Raw genomic sequence first — 24571 nt, 5'->3', positions numbered from 1 at the left:
AGCAATGACTTTCAGATAGTGATCTGAAGATTAGAACTTTATCAGCTGACTGGAAACACTACCTTTTAAAAATAACTTTTACCTCTGTGGCATCCTGCTTTATAGTTGTATAAAACTTTGCTGTACTTCAGCAATTGAAGCTGAAATTTCCTATTTGTATGATGTTTAAAAAAAAAAAAGCATTTTCATCTAGAAACATATAAAGAAGGCTCCAGTATATCCAGCAACACTGCCTTCTGTTATGACATTTTTTTCAACTGATGAGGAAACAGTTTTCAAACATTCAGACTAATGTTTTTGCATGGAACCATTTGCTGAAAGTTGTCGGGTTGGCAAAGAAAAAGGAAAAGAAATAAGTTTACTGTACATTTCCTTTTAAGAAAATAAGAAAAGGAGAGATACCTTCAGAAGAGATCATTATTCATTTCTAATTGAGTTACCACCCATCTCTAAACCCATGAGACCATCACAATGTTCTAGGACATACCTGTGTTCTGTAGTAGCTCCAGATGTATTCTGTAAAGTAAATTACATTGCTATGGAATTACATCAGTGGAACATTGCAGAAATGTGATGCAAGTATTGCAATGTACTTTCAATGCCTTTTGACTTGGCTGTTTTGTGCATTGGATAACTGAATTTCCCCTTCTTTTTTGGTCAGCTGTGGGCAGAGATTGTTGCTGCCTTGCTAAAGGTAAGGTAAGAAAAGAAATGCCCAAACTCCCAGTCCCTATGAGCCATAGGCTGAGATTTTCCTATGGTAAAGAGCCAGAAGATGCATATCTCAGAGACTTGAGAATTCTGAGAGTATTTCAGAGGGAAGGGACAATAGCTTCATTATTAGAATCACACACTTTGCTGGAGGCAAAAGTAGAACAAATATGGAGCTGTTTCTCTGCACTTTTTGTGCCAGAAGCATGGGTGGTTTGTTTCTTCACATAGTCAAATAATTGGACAAACTTGCACCCTTTATGTTCATTGCTGTTGATTAAAATAAGAAGTTTTGACCTGGGATGTCTTGCTGCTAATAAATATATTTGTTCCTGAGGGCCAAAACATTTCTTTCATGTGAGCATAGTCCTGCTGCATGAAGAGACGTGAGTCGCATCAAAAGTGTGAAAGTACATTGGAAACTGTGACATCTCCAACTATGAAACTGTAGGGAAAACTGTACCATGTACTCACTCAGGAAAGAAAGATTGTTAAATAAATGGCTATTATAATAGCCAAGGAATTAAGCAAAGGAAAGGTCATTTTAAGCACTTGGTAGTCATATCACTCTGGCCAGATAAATGGTTAAGAATGTATTTTGGTTAGACTGGCTCAATTAAATTGAAATCATATCAGCTGTTTCACAAAATACTGAGTTCCCAGAACTCAATTTTAATAGGAAAAACTCCAGCTAAATGACAAAAAAAAAATCAGAGCCCTTGAAGTATGAATTTTTATAAAGCATCAATTTATCTGTGAAGACAGCTATAAACTTGGGATGGATACCAAGATAGAGCAGGTGAGATTTGTGTGCTTTAAAACTGCTGCATACTGGGAGTTTGTGCAGTACTTGAGATCTTCCTCTTTTTATTAGTCAAGGAATTGTTAATAAAAGCTAGATGACAGGGTAACTCATAAGTCAACTGTTCCATCTCACAGTTTGTCTGATCTCTGTTATTCATCCTTTCACTAATTTTAAAGTAGCATTGGCTGCATCTGAGAAAACTAGTCTAGAAGTGTTTCTATTTACAGTTGGTAATAAAATTAAATTGACTCAAAAAAGCAGTTTTTGGCTACTTGCTGTTTCTGACAGCAGTCTTTCCTAGAAAAACCAAGGACCTTCTTTGCATAACTAATATGTCATGGAATGGAGCAAGGAAAATACTTGTAGCAAACCGTGCATTTGTCATACTATGTCTCTTTCTCAGTGCATATTTCTAATCCCATCTGTGAGCCAGCTGTGATGTCTATATACACGTGATGTGCATGCCCATACACAAATACATCCAAATCATTAGTCTCCAAAAGTTCCAGTGACCTGTCTTGCAAGACACTGTAGATAGTTTCTGTGTTTTATAATTTTGCTGTGTAAATAGTTTTGCATCAGAAACATCTGATGATTACTTGCTTCAGCTCCTGACATCTCTGATCTATAAAACATGTTTCTTTCTGCTATATTTCTTACTCAGGGAAGATCAGACTGCCAATAATGTTCTCTTTCTGGCTAACCAAAGCCAGGTCAGATTTCTGTTTTTGAATTTCAGTGAAAGTGGGTCTGGGCAATATCAAACATTAATCTTCTCTCTTTTTGATGTGTAATGTGAAAATTTTCTATGCCATTCTTATGTCTTTTTTAAGAATCACAAGTTAATTAGCCAATGCATAATTCAGTGAAATAATTTTCAAGTTCTGAAAAACATGCATATTCTTCTGTACTGCCTTAAAGGTATATTTAGGCCTAGAATATCTTCACTGGCCACATTCAATTATAAAAGCAGGGTATTTCCTGCCCTAAGGAGCAAACAAATGCAACCCATTAACAAAAAGATCTAGTCTGGTTCATCCAATCTTACCCTTTTGGTCTTTTATGCTCCACATTGTTTAATTACATGTAGTTGTCTCCTCTTTGCAGTATTAAAAAAATACTGCGAAGTCAACAAACTGTTCATGTTTTTAGATTATTTTCCAGTATTAACATTCAAATAACGAAAAGAAGAGCAAGCAAGCATAGATTTCCTGTCAGTGTTTAAATTACATTAATTATTCTGTACTAATTTATAAAAGATTATATATGGACCTCAGTGATTAAAGTAATTTGGATAAATTATATAGTGTGCTACTATTTGATCCAAACAGTCATCTTCTTTTCATGATTTTTAGAGGAAAATATTAGGATTTCAGTTTTGTCCATAATATATTCTGCATATAAATTATGAGAGTTACTCTGGGAGAAAATCTTCCTTTGAATTTGCCAGCATAAAATAGAAGCTAAACTCTAGGACAATCTAGGACAAGGTAAACTCTAGGTAAATCTAGGGTAAACTCAGAGGACAGCAGAAGTACATAGTTGTGGTATAATATGTAACAGTGATTGTTTGATTGAATATTTTTAATTTCTTACACAGAGCTGCAGCATGAAAACTGTGTTACAGTGCAGGAAATGGAAATGACTGGTATGAGACAATCTATGAGGGAGGAGACAGTGAAGAACACATTCTCTGGTAGTGCAGTATTTGGATGGAACACTACTACTAGGATGACTTTTTATTTAATCTCCTACTGCATACCAGACTGAAAAGTCCAGACGTCAATAATATATTGAAAACTGCTTTATGTTGGTCCTATAATTGAACCAGTGTTTCTTTTCTAAGTTATTTCTTTTCTTTTCAAGGATAGTGCCCTTCCTGACTCTGTCAGAATATCTGACAGGTCCTAGCACTATAGAAATTGCTGTTGTATTCTGTTCTGAAGTAACAGCAGCCTTCCATATGGCAAACTACTCAACCCTCCTTCTTTTCACAAAACAACCCCACCAAAAAAAAAAACCAAAAAACTAGAAAGAATGAGAAAGTACAAATCTCTCTTGAGTGCTGCCCCTTTCTGAAGTCCTTGCAATTGTAACCATGTGATTTCACGCCATATGTGACCACTTTTCCCTGTGTCAAATGGGACCCATCCAACAATCTCATCTTTTTCACAGCACCTCTGTAGTAATTTTCAGCTTTTTGCAGCCTATTCTGTGTTAGTACAATTCACATCTCAAAGCACCAGCTCAACCTGTGATTGCTGTTCAGATAAATGTTCTATCAAAATGAAATGTGCAGTTTCCAGAAGGTAAACAAAGTAACATCAGTGGCTGTCTGCTGGACACTTGCATGGGCCTTTTATCCACACCAAGACCTACGTACTTTTCACATCAGCTCTGAATTGTGACTGAAAGCAGCAAATTTGTGTTTGTGTAACAAAAATTGCACAATATTAGGAAAAGCATCCAAGCTGTTGTTCCTCAAACCATCCCTCTTTTGAAATCGATTGGATACAAAAGGACCCACCTTTGCAACTTTTGCATTGCCAGCTTTCCATTACATACTCTAAAAGTTGGAATTGCCTGTCCAGTAGCTCTGCAAGCCAGAGTGGTCTGATAAGATTGAATCAGGAGGTTACTTTGTACAACTCAGTGGCATTGCATGGCCAGACTCTGGTTTTCTGGTGAAAAAAAATATTAAGGAGCAGGTCCTCTCTTCTATTTAACTACTCGTGGCATGCTCTGTGTTTTACAATCTAATGCAATGACGCTTCTGGTTCATGCCTTTGGTTTCACAGCTGATGCACTCAACAGGTAGGGTATTCATATGAAATTAAGCTAGCTATTATTCAACCACTGCACTGAACCACAACAGACACTGTGCCATGACTCTTTTTCAGCCTTGGAATATAAATTCTCATATTATACCATCTGTGGGGCTATTTCTGGTCAGTGATATTGGTTGATACCTTGAGGGCAGGAAGAATGGATAGAATAGCACTGTGGTATTTTCAGGCAACATTTGATGAGAACCCAGAGAGAGCTGAGGGAATTTTTATTGTTAATCTCCAAGTGGGAACGGAATTACTCAGGGAAACTCAGCCAGGATAACAACAGTTTCTGAAGTTGTTTTTTTTTTTTTTTTTAATTTCAGCAAAAAAATGTGAAATTAGGGTATCCAGACAAATAATGAATACGTTATTTCCATGACAGATCACAGTCCTTTTTTAAAGCAGGGTAGTCAACACACTTGGCCAAAGTGTCAAAAGAAAAAAAATATATTTAGTGACTGTTAAATGAGCTGAGATTACACAGATTGGTCTGCTTCAACCTCACAATCCTTACCCCTAAACAATACTGTGTTTTTCTCCCTGTCTAAGTACAACTTTAGGGTCTATTTCTGAGCATCTGCTTCTTTCTTTGCATTCAGAAAAGACACTGCAATGCTTCCTAGCTCATGCTTGGCTGCCATCTGAAGTATCTCTGTTTCACTGAATTGAATATTCGTCATTGTTTCAAAGCTTTTTTCTCTTTGTTTATTGATCCTATTAGCATTTTTTTTTTCCAGCTGAAAACCATCAAACAATTACTATATGGAGATTACTGTTCTATAGAAATGGTTTCCTTTTCTAGTGAATTGTAATAAACTATTTGTCCTTGGGTGTGAAGCATTAGTCAGCTGGCAAATTGGAGTCCCTACACTGCATTTCTCATCAGGTGATAGTGTAATGGACATGGAGCTGGGTTTTATGGCCACCAATATAATTTTCAAGTTTTCCAACAGCTACTAACTCAAACTTTCTCTCTTGAGAGCAGAAATATTTAATCCAGGTTGTAAATTAATACAATTTTAATTTGAAAAAAAAAATGGTTGGTGTTCCCCCTCATACACCTGTAAGTAGAAACCTTGGAGGGGGTACAACTGCAGCATTTCTCCAACATTCCCATATTACATTTTAAAAAGCTCTTCAAGTGATGATCTCATCAGGATTGTCAAATTCCCATCAGACATGCATCAGTTCCTGTTTCTTCACAAAAAAATGAAGGCAAGGGAAGAGGTGATTTGTTCATGGATTCCCAGGAGATGAATAAAAAAGGTGGGATTTCAAAGCCCACAGTTCTGGCTCTCAGTTCTCTCTCCCGTTATAAAGCCTGTGTTGTGGAAACTGGTATATTTTTTTTACCACATTTTTCCCTTTTAAACCTACCCATATTTTCACTTGCTGGGAACATGACTTGTTTTCAGTCCTTTGATGGCATCAGAGAGAGGCCAAAAAGTTGAGTGATATTTCAATGAGATATGTCCACTGCTTTATAGTTACTGTATAATACTCTGAATGTGTTACTCATGCTTACATCTCATCCATGCTGTATTTTTTAGCTTCGTTACTTTGACTGTCAAACTGTGTGACTGAATTAATTTTTACCCTCTAAACAATAATAGCTTCATCCCCCTGAGTGGTTCCTCAGCTGTTTCCAGCTGATCTTGTGAGGTTTCTGTTTGTTGTTTTTGACTTTTGCATATATATCTCCACACTGCTTGAGATACATCTCTTTTGTTTTCTTTTGTATGGCTGAAGTACACCTAGAGTGTCTGTGAACAGCGATATTTTTATCATGTAGGAGATCCACTAATTGTGCTTTTGCAGAACTAGTGTGCAGAGCTCCCCTCATGTCCTCTCACTTTTTTGAAGACTTTTCAACTCTATATGAATTATATTTCCTGCCTGCCTCTTTTTAAATATTCTTTTTGCTTCTACATCCCATCTTTCATTTGTTTCATCATGTTCTGTTCAGCAGGATATATTTCAGAAATATTGCTGAAAGTAAAGTACAGCCAGATTAAAATCTAGTAGTGATATGCCTTATTGTCAAATGGCTTGTGTAAAAAATCAAGGGGCAAATCCCACAATCAGACCTATATTAACACAACATTTTTCAAGATTAGCAACAGCTTTTGCATGGAGAGAGAGGTTCTAACTGTGGTCAGGCAATTTCCAAATTATCCTTTTTTTTCATATTTTCCCCAAAGGACCTACTTCTCTTCACGGTTTCATAACCAGACAGACAGCTAAGGGGATTTTTTTTGTGCAGTTTTGCTTGCTCTGCCATTGCTCCTTCAGATATATCCTTGTTTATCCCACTAAATCATCCTGAGACACACAAGTCAGGAAAATGGATCATCTTGGAGCTAAGGATGCCTGTTTCAGATGTCTCTAATATCCTAACTGGCAATACTCCCGGAAAATGAAGGGACTCTTTTGTACTGCATATTAATTATTTTTACATAGAAGTGTAGTTTTTCCCATCATCTGTTGTGAATGCATCTAAAAATACGTTTCTTGCAGTTTAAATTATAAAATATTCTATTGTCAACAAGGTTTGAAATGCTTTACCTAACTTCTGCCACCAGGAAGAATTCCTTCTTCTCCCCTTCTTTTTTCACTGCTAAGGTGAGAGCTTTCTAGGCAATAGAAACCAAGAAACATGGTGTGGGATTCTCAGCTAAGACATTTTAGTTTCTTTAAGTCAGGTGGTCCAGACCTCTAAAAGGTATTGGTAGAAGATTTGAGGAAGTAATTTAGCAGGGTGGAACTCTGGAACACCAGGATTTGAGATAGGTTTTTATTCAAGATCGGAAATTCTATAAGCCTCACCAAGGCTCCTAAAGTTGCTGCAGCAGGAATGAAGTGCTGACCAAGTTGAAATTGAAGCTTCTGGGTATTTCAGACACCCAGTCCTCTAGCACTACAAGCATTTCCAATACTAGGTAATTCCATCGTACAGTGAAGTCCAATGCACAGTCACACAGCCAGGGAATCCCACTTTTGGTTTTCCTGAAGTCCAGTGAATACAGGATATCCTGGCAGAGCACTGCAGTATCATCCCAAAATTTCTTTTTTAAGTGAAATTCTATTACATACAAAAAGTAACACCACAACAACTACTATCACTAGTGTTTTCATTGGAGAGGACTGTTGGTAATAAATGATGACGGTTCCAATGCCTACCACAATATACTAAGAGTGGTAGTGGGGTCAGTCCTGCATTGCTTTTTTTTTTTTTTTTTGGCTGAGAACTATAATGCAGTATATAATTTCAATAGCTAACCCATACTTTCTCAGGATAGCACAGAGTGTCTTCCATACAGGTCTTTTCTGATTGACTTCTAACCTCCTCTGTTATCCTAGTCACTGTCCATAAGATGTGCATCTATAATTTCACAATCCTTTTAATGCCAAAACCTGCCAGAATAGTTCAGTGAAGAAGCATATGTTTCTACTGTGTCTGAAATTGGCTCATAAAACATTACAGTAATGTCCCTTCAAAAAATAGCTGATGGAAGACTCCAATTCTTTGTTCTGCTTTGTGGCTCTCCTAATCTCTGACATTAAATTACTCAGGCGAGATGTTTCATTTGAATATCTATGGTATAAATTACCAGTGTTGTTCTTCCCTAGCATTTGGTTGACAAATTAATTACCAATACAGTTTTGTGCAGCCTGTGCATTTGTAAGGCTGTGTAAGGTAGCAGCTGAGGGTTCAGCTTGTATGAATTAATTATAGGTGCAATTGACCTTGTATGAAAGTGGCACACAGAAGATTCAGAGCCATTGCATTTGGCTGTCGCTACGAAGCACCTGCTCTTTGTATTTCTGATTCAGCCAGTGTAATGGGAAGGATTTTATCTGAGTTTATGGTATCTTACTCTGGGAAGAAGAAGAACTGGAGAAGGGATATAATACTGGAAGAGATTCTGCCTCAGGTTCCTCCATTACTTGATGCAGATGTGTGGAGAGCGCTATAATCCAACATTATTCCCATAGTGTTGAGTTAAATGGCATTCTGGAGATGTTAGAACTGGCCTAACTCAACTGCTGTGGAGAGCTACGTGGAGTTATACTAACATTCCACTTGTGAGAGGCACTCAGCAGTTGCTGCTACCTGTGAAGCCTCCTTAGATCTTCTGATATATCTGCCACATAGGAAGGAATCCTTTAGACAAGGAAAATAAGAAAAAGAGAGGATGGAATGTACCTCAACATTGGCCCAAGTTCGGAGAGGCATCTTAGCCAACACTCATGATTCATATGTTGTCCAGATACCTCATTGCTTTGCTGAATTAGGACTATTATTTATCTACTTATTTCTCAGGAAAAAAAGTTTGGAAATTGTTGCATATATAGTTTCCTTGCTGTTCTGGTTTTTTTTAGATTGGGAGATGGGAAAGTTTTCAAGAATGCTTTTTTTTCCCTGCAGGTTTCATCATCTTTTGCTTATTTCTCAACTGAAAGAATAAGCTGTGAAATCAATTGGTTCCAGCAGGAATGATTATGCACCTCAGGCTGATTTCAGGTGGGGAATAAATGAAAGGATCAGACACTTCTAAAAAAATAAATAGCTTCTAAAATTTCAGATGTCTTTGTCACAAATACATATATAGCATCTTAAAAAAATATTTTCTGAGTGTAGCACTGCTTTCTAAGTTTTACCCAGAGCAAGAATTACAAATACAAACATCAAAATCGTAGCATGCATAAACTTTTGCAGCGAGACCTGAAGTGCTGAACACTGCAGAGGCAAAGTGTTTGACTACTCTGACAATATATTTTTTAATGGAATTTTCCTAAGTTGCTACTTGTGTCTACTTCTTCTCCTCTACCCACTGGGTAGCTGTAAAATATGACCATCTCCCTACTCTCTCCCATCTGACAGCTGTAGGCAAGGACTCCTCAAGTCTTCTCTTTTTAAGTCTAGACAAAACAGGCTCCTGACATATATCCATCCCACCTATCCCAGGACTCTCCCCGTTCTAGATTATATTTAACTGATGCTAAAAATGTTAACTGATGCTAAAAAAAGTACTACTAAAAGTAGTAGTCTTGGTTTGTTTCCAAGACTGAATCTAAAGGTGAGAAACTTATTACTCTTTTAATAGTCTCTGTCAGCTATTGTATAGAACACCACCTTGGAGTAAGTAGAAAATTTCCATTTACTTCAGTCTATTTCCATTCAATACCATAGAAAGCAGCTAAAATTTTGCTGCTGAATTTCATGGGTCTGGGATTAAACATTCATAGTACAGAAAGCTGATCTGAATGTTCTGACAGGCTTGAACTAGAACATTCTCAGATCTAATGCTCATTTGGATCAGGATGTTAGGGTCAAAGTTTAGGTACTAAGCAAATGTAAATGCTGTGAATTCTGGCATAGATGTTGCTAGTTTGTCCTGATGTGCTACTGGTTATTCATTCTTCTCACAGAAGTGAATGGTTTGGGCAATTCTGGGCTGTTAAATCAACATTGTATCTTCACAATGTGTGCAAAGCCAAAAACTTTGGGAATTCCAGGTTTTGTATAGAAAACCCATGAAAAACACCAGCTGTGCACTGCTGATTTGTAGCAACATTTTTGAGTGAACTTCTGTCCAAACAACATGCAAAAATCCTGGAAGAGTAGGCAAAGAAGGTTTGCCAAAGCTGGGTAAATTTGGACAAATGGTAAGAGGTTGTGGGTCAGACTCTTTATTACCAGAGTTTGAATTGTGCTTCAAAATGAGCTTGAAAATAAATGGGGGGTAATATTTCTTCTAGGTGTGTAAATCTAGATTTTTGTATAAACTGAACATGGGGTTTGTTCAAGGAAATAAATAATGTCTGATTTCCATATGAAAGACCATACACATCAGAGATAAGTAATCCCTTCAAAATCAAGACACATTTTGTGCCCTACTCTCAAAATGCTAATACATGGAAAAGAAATAAAAGGTTCAAAGTAAATTACTTTGAGTGTTTGGAAGAACACTTTTCTTTTTGTCCTTCTTTGAAGAGTTGTAGTTTCTCTGTCCAGATCTGGACCTGCAAATTGTAAATACATGTGCAGATACATACAGTAATGCATACAATGCAGTAATGTGGTACTGTTGAAATGATAGTATGGATCCCAGAATCAAAAATATGATCCTTTTTTGCTGTATCCTGGTGTTTCACCATATAGTTTTTTAAGAAGGTTTTTATTTTTTCTGAAAACTACACAGAACACTACCACTGGATGTTTTTAACTTTGTGGCCAGTTGCCAGTAATGATTAGTTACAGGCAAAGAAAAGGCTGGGAGGTTTAAGCATTTGGTAAGTGATGAGAGGATAGAAAATAGCATTGGTGTGTCAGGGCAGAGACAGGGAATCGTAGCCAGGGCTAATGTTCTCAACTGCTCTTTATGTGAGACATCTTAATTACCCCCTTGCTTTTTGTGTGATGAATTAACTATCCAGCCCACATCCTCCAGGAGAAATCTGTGTGGTGACTAGGATGACTCTCTGCCCTCACTTAGCTCCCTTTGAGTTGATGACAACTCTCCCTGAAGCAATTTTATAACACTGAGATTTTAGGTTTAATACCTGAAATTGGCAATTTTGGTTGGTCAGGAATAGAGTTACAGATATAGGGTGTTATAGTTTGAGTTGGTGATTACAACAGCAGGCCTGGCACAAAGCTGAAACCAAAAAGCTCTTTAGCAGTCATCCATCGGGCTTTTCTGTGGGAATTCTGAATTTGGACAACAGCCTCCAGAGAGATGGTTCTGAAGGAAGCACCTTGGGAGAAACCCTCCAGCAGGGCTCTTCCTAAGGAAGCCTATCAATATTAGCAGCCTGAAATAAATCTTCATCCTTCTTAAGAGTTTTGACTGTTTCTAAAAGCCTGACCTAAATGGCAGATAGTACTGTTGATAGCACATTGCACAAGAGGCCACATGTTTCGTACTATGTCCATCTTGAAGGCTGCAAAGTGATGTGCTCTTAGGGATGTAGGGGTAGTGGTTCTACTGTGCATGAGTCTCAGCCTAATGTTGCTCACTTTTAAAGATGCTGCTTATTACCAAAAATAGTAACAGTGGTAATGATCAAAATAAGAAATGTATAAAGTCCCTTTTCTGTTACAGTCATGATTTGCTGCCATCTGGATTTTGTCACCTGCAGCTTCACACAAAAATCATGTATTTAACACTGAGCTTGTCCTCAAAATATTTTGCCATTGATGTGTTTAATTAAGCCTGGCTGTATCTGCAGTACAGCCTTTACCCATGCAGTGTTTTTTCACAAGGATTTTTTTTTTTTCTTCCTGCAGCCATAGCCTGCAACCTTTACTACATGGTATCTGTTCAATTATCTTTTATTTCTGAGGGTTTATGACTTAGTATTTTAAAGAGTCAGTTGGAGTGCTTGCTCATTTCTGAATTGGCTGTAACAGCTTTTGTTTCTCTTACTAAATTCTATTTCACAATTTTGAAGTTACCGTTTCTGGCAGCAGTGAATTTAATTAATGTAAATACTTTGATTCTTTCCCTTCAGAATTCTTTGTTTTAGTTGGAGCATATAGATGTTGTAAGTGTGGCAAAACCACTATGGTTTTGTCAGTGTGTGTTTTTAGCGTAGTGTACAACAAGTAGGTACACAAAGCTATGAAGGTGCATATTTTTCTGTAGAGAAGAGCAATTGAAGACGATATTTTGAGCTCAACTATTTAGGGAAAAGTATTCCTCCTCACTGTCTCCATTTTTATCTCTGAGTTAGGTTTTGTATTGTTCGCTAACCTGCCAAGCTAGTTTTGTGTGTGAATGAAGAAATACACTAAAACGATTGTCATGTTGTTCTCCTAACATAGGAAAACAATGTATAAACACAAAAATTCAAGCAGCAAAGGGATCAAAAAGACAGAAGAGAAAAAAAAAGTGTTATACGTTCTCACATTCATGGGCTTCTATTACTGTTCTTTTCTGCTAGCTCCCATGAACATTAATACCAGAAGTAGGAGTTGCATGGATGGATAACACAGGCTATATTCCAACCCTATGGAAATTTTTTTTTCTGAAGTGGTACTTGAGAGGATGAGTCTGTTAAGGATATTCCTGTAAGGAAGATGTGTAATGTTTATGACAGGAGGAAAAGGCTGTAAGTTTTTTTCTGTAGGTATCAATATCAAATATTTCATTTTATTTCGGAGCTAGTATGGCCAAGAATTAATGTTCTGAAGAAATCTTTGCTGTATTTGTTATATCCCTGAAATGCTATTAAGCTGTCATAGATAACTACAGGATGTCACATAGCCTTTATATTTTACTCACTGGCTTTGGCTGTTTGGGATTTTTTTAATATAGTTTATACTCTTGAATGCTTTTACCTGTCATGGTTCAGAGCTTTGATTTAAAAAAATATTTAGGAGACTAGATGCCTTGACTTAAACTTTTTCAAACTCTATTAACAAGAAATAGATCCTTATAAACTTCTTCAGTTTTTTTCAACAAGGACTATTTTGAGTATAGCCTTTAAATATTTCAATACTTTTATCATGTGGAACACCGGCATACCAAAGTATATAATACAGTTCACTGTGAAGTTTGGATAAAAAAAAATTTTTTTCCACTTGTAAATAGTAATTTATTCAATCTATGTTCTTCATGGAAGATCTTAAAAGACATTTTAAATGGTATGTTCCATAGATAAAAATTTGGAGATTGTCACTGCTTCACTCATATGTAAAAATAAAAATGATACAGACCATTTCCTGTTTGTTCTTTTAATGTTTCAGCTTATTTCTCCAGGTAAGAACAATCTGGAAAAATATTTTGTTAGAATGAAAATTTTCTTGGAATCCCCTTTAAAACTTAGACAAGGACCCAGAGTTCTCATGGACTTTTACCAAAGTCAGATTTGGGACTTTTGTATTTTGCCAGTCACCAAACACTAGGCAAAACTGGGGAACATCTGTGTTTGTTTTTTCTTGCCAATCTTCTGTATTACTGCAGTAATTAAGGAGGAAAATCTGAAATTGCAAGTGTAACTTACTCTCTGACTCCAGATAATTTTACCTTCTGTCCCCCATAAATCAGTGTCTTGCAGATCGTCTGTCAGCAGCCAAACATTTAGTGGAGCTGTCCATATTGCAGACATTTAGGTTGCAGGATATAATCTCCAGTTTTGTTTGCTAGACATATAAAAATAATGGAACCACTGCTTTGATGTATGGTTACATAATTTTATAGAAAGAGGGAGATCAGTGCCATTGCACTCAGACAAAATAGCTCTGTCATTCAAGTTTTAGGGCTATAGCCAGGTACACAGTGATATTTCATTTCCCTGGTTTTTAGGAATTAGCACTGTGTATTTTCTCTTCTAACATTATTAACATAACACTGAGGAGAGACTCCCTTGCAAGATGGGCTGTCAACAAAGATAATATAAACTGTGACACAAGCTGGAAAGAAACATCACTTATCACACCAAGGGGGAAAAGGAAAACAAAGTTAACTGCTATTGATTGTTATGGCACAGGCAGATGTTAAACGTACACAGCAGACAATTACAGCACAATTAGAATTATAGAGCTGGCTTCTCACCACAGTTAAAGGGAAGCCTGGTGTGAGCAATGTGACAGGAAGAGGAACTGTTCTCTCCTTTCCTTTTGTCTTCTGAAATGTTCCTTTCACTCCTTCCATGGACTCTTTAGTTGGGTAATTAATTTGCCTTTAGCAGAGATGATAATTCTGTGAGAAATTCCACGTATGCAGAAAAAGGGTAGACTCTGAAAACTGGGAGAAAATCTCAGTGTCTCAGCTGCTTTTAACTGTTGCAGGTCCTCTGGGTTCAGTATCCTTCTTCAGGCACCCTCCACAAATCTCTCTCTCCTAATTTTTCAGGAGACTCTCTGGAAGAAGTAGAAAATACCTGGATATGTACATCTGTATTGGCTTCTCAAATCACTGTTCAGCTCCTTCCCAAATGAGCTCTGAAGATGGAAATTTAAACTCCTAATGAAGGTACTTAGCAGTACAGAACCGCTGTTTCTCACCACTACCTGAAGACATTTTTATCACTATATTCTGTTATGTGTAGAAATGTGCTGAAATTATTTTTAGTGCTGAAATACAACCTAATAGATCATCTTGTAACTCCTCATCCCCTTGTCAGTATCACCAGGCAGGATCTGTGTTGCTGACCTTATGGGTGAAGATGAATATTTTTTCATAAAATTTTAAGACACTGTTGAACCTAGGATTGAAAATTGGATGAAGATGAAAGAGTCTTCAGAGTGCTTCCTCTATGTTGTCCAGTTGACTCCATACTTATGAAATACTGCTATTTAACAGCCAAAGAGTAGTTTCAAATAGTTATTTAACTCTTTTTTCCTATGACCCTTTGCTAGTTGATGGTTACTGGACCTTTCCTGTATGAAAGTGCAAGGACTAGAGTTAATGTAGACCAGAGTTCAAAATATATGTGTGTATATATATATATATCTCTATATATCCACATACATATGCAAGTGTACCTTCTAGGTTCCATGAGTAACACTGTTAGAAAAAAAAAATTCACCTGCTAAAACTTGGCATGACCATGCTTTCATATGAAGCTGATGTTAATTAATGTGTGACTGTAAAAGGGAGTACTTCTGTAAGATGGACTGAGATGATCTCTGAACTGAATGTATATGTTAAATATGGCCTCAAAGTCCAAAGAATATGACTAAGGCTGCAATTTCTTCAGCTTTCTATGTTTCTTCAGTCTGGTGGGATTAAATTTTGCAAGGCTGACTAATTTAATGTATCTTATCTGTTTTCTTCCACCTCCTTGTGCAAGGCCCTTGCAGAGAAATTGTGTTTATTGATTTTAAGGATATGCACTCTTTAGCCCTTGTTGCAGTGTCTGGTTTGTTTTCTGTCTATATGGACTACCAGTGGTTTTGCTTTTTCATGACTGCTGTGTCTGTCCTGATTGGCAGAATGTATTCCTTTGGTGCGTAATAGGAGTGAATAAATGCAAACTGAAGTCAATGAATGATTGTCCTACTACCTAGGGTAAGCTGAAACCAAAATTACCTGTTTCATCTTTATATATTCAATCTTGTTCCTATGGGATACTGCTGAAAACTAATACAAGGCTTTGGTTTAAATGGATTTGTTGAGTGTGTTTGTTAAAATGAACACTGTTTCATATCTTCATGTTTTACATAAGAACATCTTCATTAATTTTATGTTCTTGAAAAAAATCAATTCTATTTAATGAAATCTGAATTTCCTTTGGCACCGGATGACACAAAAAGTGAGTTTTATCTTGAAGTGTTATGTGTCTAGTGTATAGATCAATTGATCTATACAATTGATCTTCTTTTACTAATAAATTAGGATTGGGGGAGGGGGGGGGTTGCAAATATTTGCTACAGCATAGGGAATTTGAAATATGGGCAAAGTTTCATCAAGATAAATTAGAAACAGATATTCTCCCAAGCTGTGGATCTCCTTCTACTATTAAGACTGCATTAGGTCCTGAGCTGCACTATGTATTTATGAAAAAATCTGTAGGTAGAGAACAGGTGGTGTAAGATGTACTTTTACTTTAATAAATTTTTAGGGCTCTTATTTGGGCACAGGTAAGCATAGAGGGTTTTTTGGTTTTTTTTTTTTTTTTTTTTGAGTTTCATTTGGGTTTTTTGTGGCATTATTTTGTTTCTTAGGATTTTGTGTTTTGTTTGGTGTTTTTGTGGTGGTGTTTCTTTTTTTGGGGGGCAGGGAGTTTGTGTGGTTTTTTTTGTTGTTTTATGGACAACTTCATATTTCTGGTATATGATTGAGGTTAAGATAATGAGGACCAAAAAATTCTGCTTATTTACTGCTCAGGGCAGTAACATTCATCTGAGAATCTGCATTATGACACACAGTGATGCAGTGAAAGCTCCATCTGCATTCAGCTTTCTTTAAAAGTTTATGAGGTTGTTCACTGAAATACTGCATCCTTGGAAAAAGAAGCAAATAAATAGATGTGTATGGTTAGCAGGTTTTGATTTTGCAGATAATTTGTCCCAGTCTTAAGTTAATAAAGGTAGAAAAACGAACTCTGGCAGCAACATCTATATCCATCAGACATTCCATGCAAGGGGCTGTAAAGGTCACAAAAAATTTTATGCTCAAAACCAAGTTATTCTTTCTGAAATGATACTCTATGTCTGGACTTGACTGACTGGTGAATAATTAAAAGAAAAAAAAAAAAGAAAAAAGAGTGAATTTACTTGCTATAATTATATGAAAGAAAAAGCCTGCTCAAACTTTGATTTGTATTATGACTCTTACGCAGGTATTCTATTTCTTAACAAGATCCTGAAACATGTTCCCCCAAAGCCTGGAATGTGAATATGTCATTCAAATGGATCCTCTTGATTCAAAACAGAAAAAGGATGGTCCTGACTTAATTTTTAACAAAAGCCATGTATCACATTCACGTGGTGATAAACCCCTTTCACAAGCTCTCAGATGGCTGAACTATTTGAGCAGTTTTGAGTTAGGAGTGCAAGTCTAGATCTTGATATGAGGATACCAACTTAAACACTTTGAGAATTTCCTGAGAAAAGGCAAACACTCCTGTCTGAAGGGATTATGGGGGGCTTAAATGTTTTACCCTTGAGGTTTTGCACTGCAGTGAATCAACAGCATGGGTATATCTCCTCTGCTTTTGTAATGATGAACCTCGACAGGTAAGACTTCTGCGGACAGAAAAATTTCACTTCTGTACAGTCAGTCTGTCACATTTTGAAGAGCACAAACTTAATTTTAAAAACAAACATCTGGAAATAGAAATGTAGTTTAGAAGAAATAGAAATATGAGGTCAGAGACAACAGCCTTCCCCTAGCATTCTATTCTGAGAGCCCAAGATTTTTCAAATATTGAGTTCACTCTGACAAGAAAAGCTCCAGATGAATTTTCTGATAAGGTTGTGTGAGGTAGAGACCACACTGATGTGATTCATTGCTTGATCCAGAGTGGCCTGCAAGCTGAGGGTGAAGGTTCATTCTTCTGCAAGTCAGTGTGGAATATGTGGTTTGTAAGGTGACTGGGGCACTCTGCCAAGGGAAGGGTAGGGGTTAATATCAGTTAATTAATATTAGAAGGCTAAATTAAATAATTTCTTCTTAAATGCCTAGAAGTAAAGCTGTGTTTCCCATCAGTCAATTTTACATACAAAGCTTGAGCAGCATCATAGTTCCTCTGCCAGAGGGAAGTAGAGTTGCAGGGAGATGAGGATAATTGAAAATAAGAATAGAGGATGTGTTTGTAACAGGATTTGTTTGTAACAATGGCTGTGAAGAGCAAATGAGGTTTAGTACTTACATGGGACTGTGCTAAATGTTTTATTTGCTGATGGTCAGACAAAGATTATAATTGCACTAGACAGGAATGAAGACTATTTTCATGTTGTTCTATGAGATTCAGCAGTGAAGACAAGACTGGCATTTCTAGGAGAAAGTATTGTATCCCCATTATGGTGGTCACTGCTCAAATTAGTTCTGTTCATGGAAAAGATTTGTGTTTGAAGAAGGAACTGTCAAAACAACTAGCTTACATGGACCTTGTGTGAGTGGTAAGGATGGAAATGCCACCTGTCATGCTAAGTTTGTCCAATGCATTAAGATACAGCAATGAACTTGTAGCTTCTTTTTTCCCTCTAAGATGTTCCTTGGGACTGCTAATGGGAAAAGATGAGCATCATCTTTTATATCATTCCAATGAGATAACTGGGCATATCAGGTATAAATTTAGTAATTTTAGTGTCCTAGAAATCATTTATTATAGAAGAGTCCATTATCTGAGAATGGCTGCTGGAAATTTCCAGAACCACAGCTCTATCAGATATACTGCCTAAACCAAATGCTTGTGTCACATTTTACTTCAGTACAACTTGAAAGAATTGTTTTTTAAGTGTATAGGTACTTATGGCAAGATATAGAAGGAACATCGCAGGTGTCTGCTTGATGCTTGCTTGCTGAGATAAATAAGTTTTCACTCACTTTAAAATGAGGGATTTGGGGGTGTCAAGCAAAAGTACTTCAGACCTTAAAATGATGTGATGCAACTTATTCCTTGCCAGAAAAAGAACCAATAAAGCACTTCCAAATAGATGCTGACTGCTGGTGGGGACTTTGGGAAAAAATGCAGCTCATCACTGCTCAGCACTTGTCTTCTTGCTTTTAGTGAGTAATTAAGTTGTAGAGGCCCTTTTAGTGATCTGAGCTACACATGAGAGATTCAAAGCCCAAAATTCAATAGTGTGTGCTCTCCTGTTTCCTGACAAATCCTGTAAGGCACAGTGGGTTGAATAGATGATCTAATAAGAGTCATAACTGCAGTCAGCTAACTCTCCTATAAAAATTAATAATGAAAGCTCACTGAAATAAAGAGAAAGAAACTCATTTATGAAGGAATAATAAAATAAAACAGTTAATGTGGAAAGTTGCCTGTTGGAGAATCAGATTTGTAAGCAGTTGTGTGAAGAATAAAGTGTGTGTGCTGGGCTGCATGTGCCTTTGATTGCTGAGTTTCTCATGTCTGCTCCACATTGACAGAAAGTGGCCTGGGAAGATGGCTTTATGCAGCACATCATTCAGAAAGTTTGAATATGGGATCATTTGTAAGTGCAAATACATCTGAGATGCTTCCTCACTGTCCAAGAAAGTTTGCAAAGAAATTATTACCACATACACACTAAGTATAAACTCTCCTTCTATAGTAGGAAAGGAAAGGTAGATGTAGAATTGCAGAAGCTGGCTTATTGAGTCAGTTATTAAATTGTTCCTCTATAACTTTACACACAGTGAAATTTTTTTCACTCTTCTGTGGGGAAAAGGTACATATAGAAGATACTTTGCAAGCTATGGAACTGACCAAATATAACTATGCCACTCTGGAAATATTTGCAGCCATATATCACTTCTTCACAAAACTTCCACAAATCCTTTCTCTTTGTGTGAAGTGGAAACATCACTTCTACCCCAGCAGTTTCTCCTTACTCCAGGACTTAATCCTTCATGCTTTCTCCAGGTTTTCTCTCCTACTCATTTTAGACCCCTAATGCTGTTTCAAGCCAGTGCAGAAACAAAAAAAAAAAAAAAAAAAAAAAAAAAACCAAAAACAAAACAAAAAACCCAAAAAATTAATTAAATGCAAGTTGCAGGTCATTCCTCACTGCAGGTTCTTTACCTTCTGCTTTGGCAGCAGCACGATGCTGCTCTCCAGCAGCTGGCAGTTTACCATACTGCAGCTCTGCAAAATAAATCAGGGGCCAAGTCTGATCAGCTGCTTTTAAAAAGTTAGGAATTTATTTCCCTGGAAGGAATTTCAGCTAGTCTTGTAGGACTGCCTGTACTAAGACACCCCAAGGCATTATGAACTTGGCAACTTCCTAGTAGCAAATTCAAATTGTGGAATTTTCTTGTGGTGAAGGAGACTGGAAATGTTTGCAGGAAGTTTGTCTGCAGTCACCCTTCTGGGGTACATTATAACTTACATGTCCCTTCCACATACCTGTAGCTCTTCAGTCCTGTGTCCCCAGTGCATCTGGACCAAATGTTCTTGTTCTTCCTGGGGAAAATCATGCAGCAAGTAGCTTCCTTTTCTGAGTTGTGAGGATACCTGGGCAAAATATCAGAGCCTTCTCTTGTAATAAACTCAGTTTGGGCCACATGTTTAGTGAGGAACAATGACAGAATGAAAATATCTTACCTAATTCAAACTTAAAATCAATTTGGCAAGCATGTCTCTGTTACAGTCATGTGTAACAAAGAAACTGAGTGTGGAGGCATCACTGAAATATTGCTGATTTCTTATTTTAGACTTCAAGGCCCTGGGTAAGGTCTTCCACTATATTTGAAGTGTCCAATGCACAGGAATAAGATAAGACAATAAATCAGGAGACACTGGGAAGGCAGAGGGTGGTTCATTTCCTGGGCCAGAAGTCAGTCCTACAGCTATCACCTTTGAAGCAAATCCTCTGCTAGTCTCTCTTCTCCCATCAGCTGGATGAAAACCTGTAACTCTGAGTACCAAGAAATAGAGAGAAAATAGAAGAATCCTTTGTGGCTGTTGGCCATACTCAGTTCTAGTCATCTGTAGGATGTATTTTTATTCAAAATGGCATCAGACAAGGTCCAGCTTAGTATGACCATATTCTATGTGGTAAGGAAATATAGAAATCCAGTCTCTTATGTTTTCAAAACTACAGTGAAGGAATAATAGGTTTATCATGTTTTGATTCCTGACATTGTTCGTATTCAGATTATGGAATATCCCTATGACTTATTTTGCAATTATTTTTTCTGAAACCCCCCTGTTCAGAAGCAGATTGCTATGGCAGGAAACAGCAGTGCTGGTATCCCAGAAGGTTTGTAATTATGTGTGCTTCTTATGGGAGGAGCCCTGATTCATCACTTGCCACCAACCTGCAGCAATTTTCCGTCTGACTTCTGGGTTCTATTGGTTGTCCACACAATGGGCAAAACTCATTTTTATTTTAGCTCCAGGGTGTCTGTGAAGGTTTGGTTGGAGTTAATTAGGAACACTATATTAACTTCAGCATTCAGAATTGGAGTACTTTGCTAGGTGTCATGTGCCTGTAAAGGCTCATTCTTTTTCTGTCAAAACAGTCTTTTAGCCAATTGTTTTGTTAAAGGATGAGATTGGAAGGCAGTAGACTGGCTTGTGGTGCAAATGCTCAGTCCTGTCGAAGCCAATCAGGCCACAAACAGCTATTTGCTTTCTACAGACCATCACAGTTTAAACAGGGTTTGAAACAACAGTGTTACTCAGAACGGCTTTTATGTCACGGGTAGATTCTGCTCTTTCCTTTTACTGAAGAAACTGAGAGGTCTTCAGCCTGTGGCAGCTATTTTTCTCACAGATGTTAGCATCCATCTTGTAGTGATGTCCTTCTAGGATTTTATTTCATTTTACTAGAAGTCTACAATCCTATGGTTTGCTTTTATTTTGTTTGGGGTTTTGTTTGTTTGTTTGGTTTGGTTTGGTTTTAAATTGCAGAATAATTACATTTGTGTGTGCAAAAGGCAAAGCTGAACTTGACTGTCTATTGCATCTGGTCTTAAACAGCAAAGGCAGTGCTGCCATGAACACCTTTGGTACAGCATTAGTTGCCAATCCCAAGACCACTGGATAGAGAGACCACACTCCTCCTCTACTTCAGTGTGCCCCTGCAAGTCCTTAATATATGTGTTTTCCTTCTTGGTTTATATTAAGATCTGTAACATGAATCACAACACAGTCCTGGTGCCTGTATTATACTCCTACTGCACACACCTACAGTCATGTCACCACAAACCAGCTCACAAATTACAGCCTCTCTCTGCTACTTAGTGATACTGATCCTGGTATTAGAATGCTGACTTATTAGCAGCCTCCTCTTCTCTCTAATCCACTAACAGCTACCACACAAACAAGTGCATTGCCTGAGGTCTGACTGAACACTGTCAATTCTTCTGCTGAATTCAGGGAGGGCAGGAGAAGGTTTAAGGCTGATAAGAAATTAATTTCCTTGGAAAAAAATCAACCATGAAAGATTTTCTTTCTTTCAATGAAATAATGGGTCTTAGGCAGGGACTGTTAAATCATGCTGTTTGTCTTGTTTATGTATTGCCACTTCTCTTGATATTTCCCCAAAGACATGCTATTTGGGGAGAAAAACATGTTCAGTTCACCATCACTGTCTTCCTGTGTGGTAAGGGAAAACAGACATATTGTATCATCAAGAATAGCATTGCCTGACAGCCTTTAAAAATATACATCACACATCACTAGCTATTTTAAATATCTGGCTAAAGGAAGAAAACCTCTCCAACACATCTCAGTTATGAAGTATTGACACATTATCATTTTACATGAAAAAAACAGAGCCTCATTAGCAGAAATTTATAATGAAGTTATTAAGCATTTTTACAATAGAATGGGAAGATACATTAGACTACTTAGATACTCTGAGGAGGTAGATTTGGGAAATGCCCACAGAGAAATTATGTGAATCAATACACTAGGTACTCACTTAATACCCTAGAGAATATTGCCCAGTTATTATATAAGCTCAAAGCTTCCATTAATGACTCAAGATCAAACTGTAACACTAAGCAAAAATCAGTGCTGCAGGGAAACCATACAAATAATGGGTTACAATTCTGGGCCCCAGCATAATTCTGAAGTGCTCTCCTCTAGTCCAGGATAATTATTTAGCATTTGCACAGAAATGAATTGTAAAAATTGTGCCAGTTCTTGAGGGCAGATTTTTTTTTCTTCAAACTTGTCTGGATTATGGAGTTAGTAGAAGTGCAGCATCTACAGATGTTTCAGCAGGCAGGATAGCAGCAGGGAACTGAACATTCCTTTTCCTTCCTCTATTCACTCTTCAGAGAAGCTGACCAAGTTGTGAAGTATCAAAATGTGCTGCACCTTTTCATCAACCACACTAATATCATTTCCATCTCAGGCAGTACAGGACTGCCTGCAGGTCACAGTACTATTATTGGGGGCAACACCTCAATTACTATCTTTTGCTCAGCTAGAAGATCCAAAGCGCAAAGTCCCCCAAAGTCCTGGAAAGGGATCAATTTAAGCACTTCCATGTGAGTAAAAATGTTTCCTTTTGAAAAATCTTAAATTTACTGCATTAATTCTTTGCATATCCTTACTTCTAATTTTAGCTCTGATAGCGTGGTTATGAGGTCACCAGCAGTCTGATATTTGTTAACAGGGCTGGGGCATATTCCCTGAGGGCTCTGAGTTCAATTTTACCATCAGTTCCAGGGATGCTTAAAATGTCCCTCAGCGAGGATCTGACATGAGGGATCCTCTGAGGGTGTCCATCTTACCTGCATTGCTCAGAAGACTGAAACATGTTAACAGAAATGTGCCATGGAGTAAGAAATTTAGAGCTTTCACTCTTCTGAACTTTTATTATCTTTTAAGATTAGTATTTTATCTGTATATTGCCTACTTTTTCTTCATTTAAAAAAATATATCTTGTTGACGCTATGTTTACCAGCAGACACATAACATATGCAGAGTTATTTCTGGTCACCTTGCAACTGCAGAGTATGGAATGGTAGAGGTTTTTCAGGGCTTATAACAATAAATTTCTTTTCTGTAGACACTGTAGTCTCCAAAACCCAGATAAGCCCTACAGTGTGAATTGGGAAGTTCTGCTATTATTCGTTATGCTTTTGACTTGCTGTGAGACCTTGAATCTTCTGTGTTGCCTTAGTTTACTTTACTTTTTGTCTGTGTCTCTGAAACATTTGGAACACAAATTGTCCTTAAAAATAAGAAAAAAATTATTAAAAAAGCAAATCTATGTATGTGATAGCTTTGCATTTGCAAATAATGACATGATGTTGCTTTTTTCCTCATCTTTGAAGTCAGTCTATGGAACTGAAATAAATAGAATTTACCCTGTATACCTTACAGAATATAGGAAAGCCCTCTGAGTTGCAAAACTCCATCCTGGAATTACAGTAAGCATTTGTGATGTTGTCATGACAATGAATATTGTCAGAGTTTAACAATCTGGTTGACATCAGATGATTTAAAATTAATGTTCTAAGTAACTTGAAAAAAACCTCAGTAATTTACCAATGAAACAGCCATTTTTTCTTTGGGAATGGCTAAGAAAAGGAACTTCCTGTTTCAAAAAATGAAACTCCAAAGTAATTTGAACTTCACATCATTGTAGAATTAAGAAAAGCATTGTCAATTTGAGAGAAAACATATTCAGCATGAAAAGGTTTAATAGTGAATAGTAATACAGCACAACCTAGTCATGATTTACTACTGCTTTGTGTCTCTAGATTTGTTTTCTGGACAGACTGAAAAAGTGCTGCTTTTGTGCCAGAGAGCTGATGTGAAAGGTTTTCCACTTGCTAACGGTATCTTACATTTCCTTTCTGTTTGCAAAACTGTGTGATGAGTTTACAGGAGGGTTAAGACCTACCCAGAAGAACTGGCATAAATTATTCCTTTATAGTAGTACTGGAACGCTTGCTCTATGTGAACCCTCTGGATAAAGGTTGTAGTATCTCAGGACATCTATTTCCCCATAGAAGGTGAAACATAATGGTTGTGAGAAAGGGGATGTGTGCTGTGAAGTGTTCTGCACACAGAGGTCACCAGCCTGAGGTAGCTGTGTCACTCCTGCTCACTTTCACCAGTTAGGCATGCCCTGGGACAATAATTATGT

At 37.2% G+C, this 24571-nt stretch overlaps 1 long non-coding RNA gene across 4 annotated transcripts in view; it reads left to right on the top strand.

The window, feature by feature from the left end:
* The window catches only part of LOC115493710 (uncharacterized), a 79711-nt gene extending 64248 nt beyond the window's left edge, over positions 1 to 15463 (top strand). For 2 of the 4 annotated variants that reach the window (XR_012054613.1, XR_012054612.1), the window contains 3 exons: positions 662 to 694; positions 8777 to 8872; positions 14211 to 15463. This is a non-coding gene — a long non-coding RNA (uncharacterized lncRNA). The remainder of the gene's footprint in view (positions 1 to 661; positions 695 to 8776; positions 8873 to 14210) is intronic. The other 2 variants (XR_005979522.2, XR_005979521.2) reach the window with 1 other exon arrangement.
* The last annotated feature ends 9108 nt before the right edge of the window (positions 15464 to 24571 follow it).

This window comes from Taeniopygia guttata, chromosome 2 (genome assembly GCF_048771995.1).
Source record: "Taeniopygia guttata chromosome 2, bTaeGut7.mat, whole genome shotgun sequence".
NCBI lineage: Eukaryota > Metazoa > Chordata > Aves > Passeriformes > Estrildidae > Taeniopygia > Taeniopygia guttata.
Note: the sequence above shows the minus strand (reverse complement) of the source record. Positions and strands in the feature narration are given on the sequence as shown.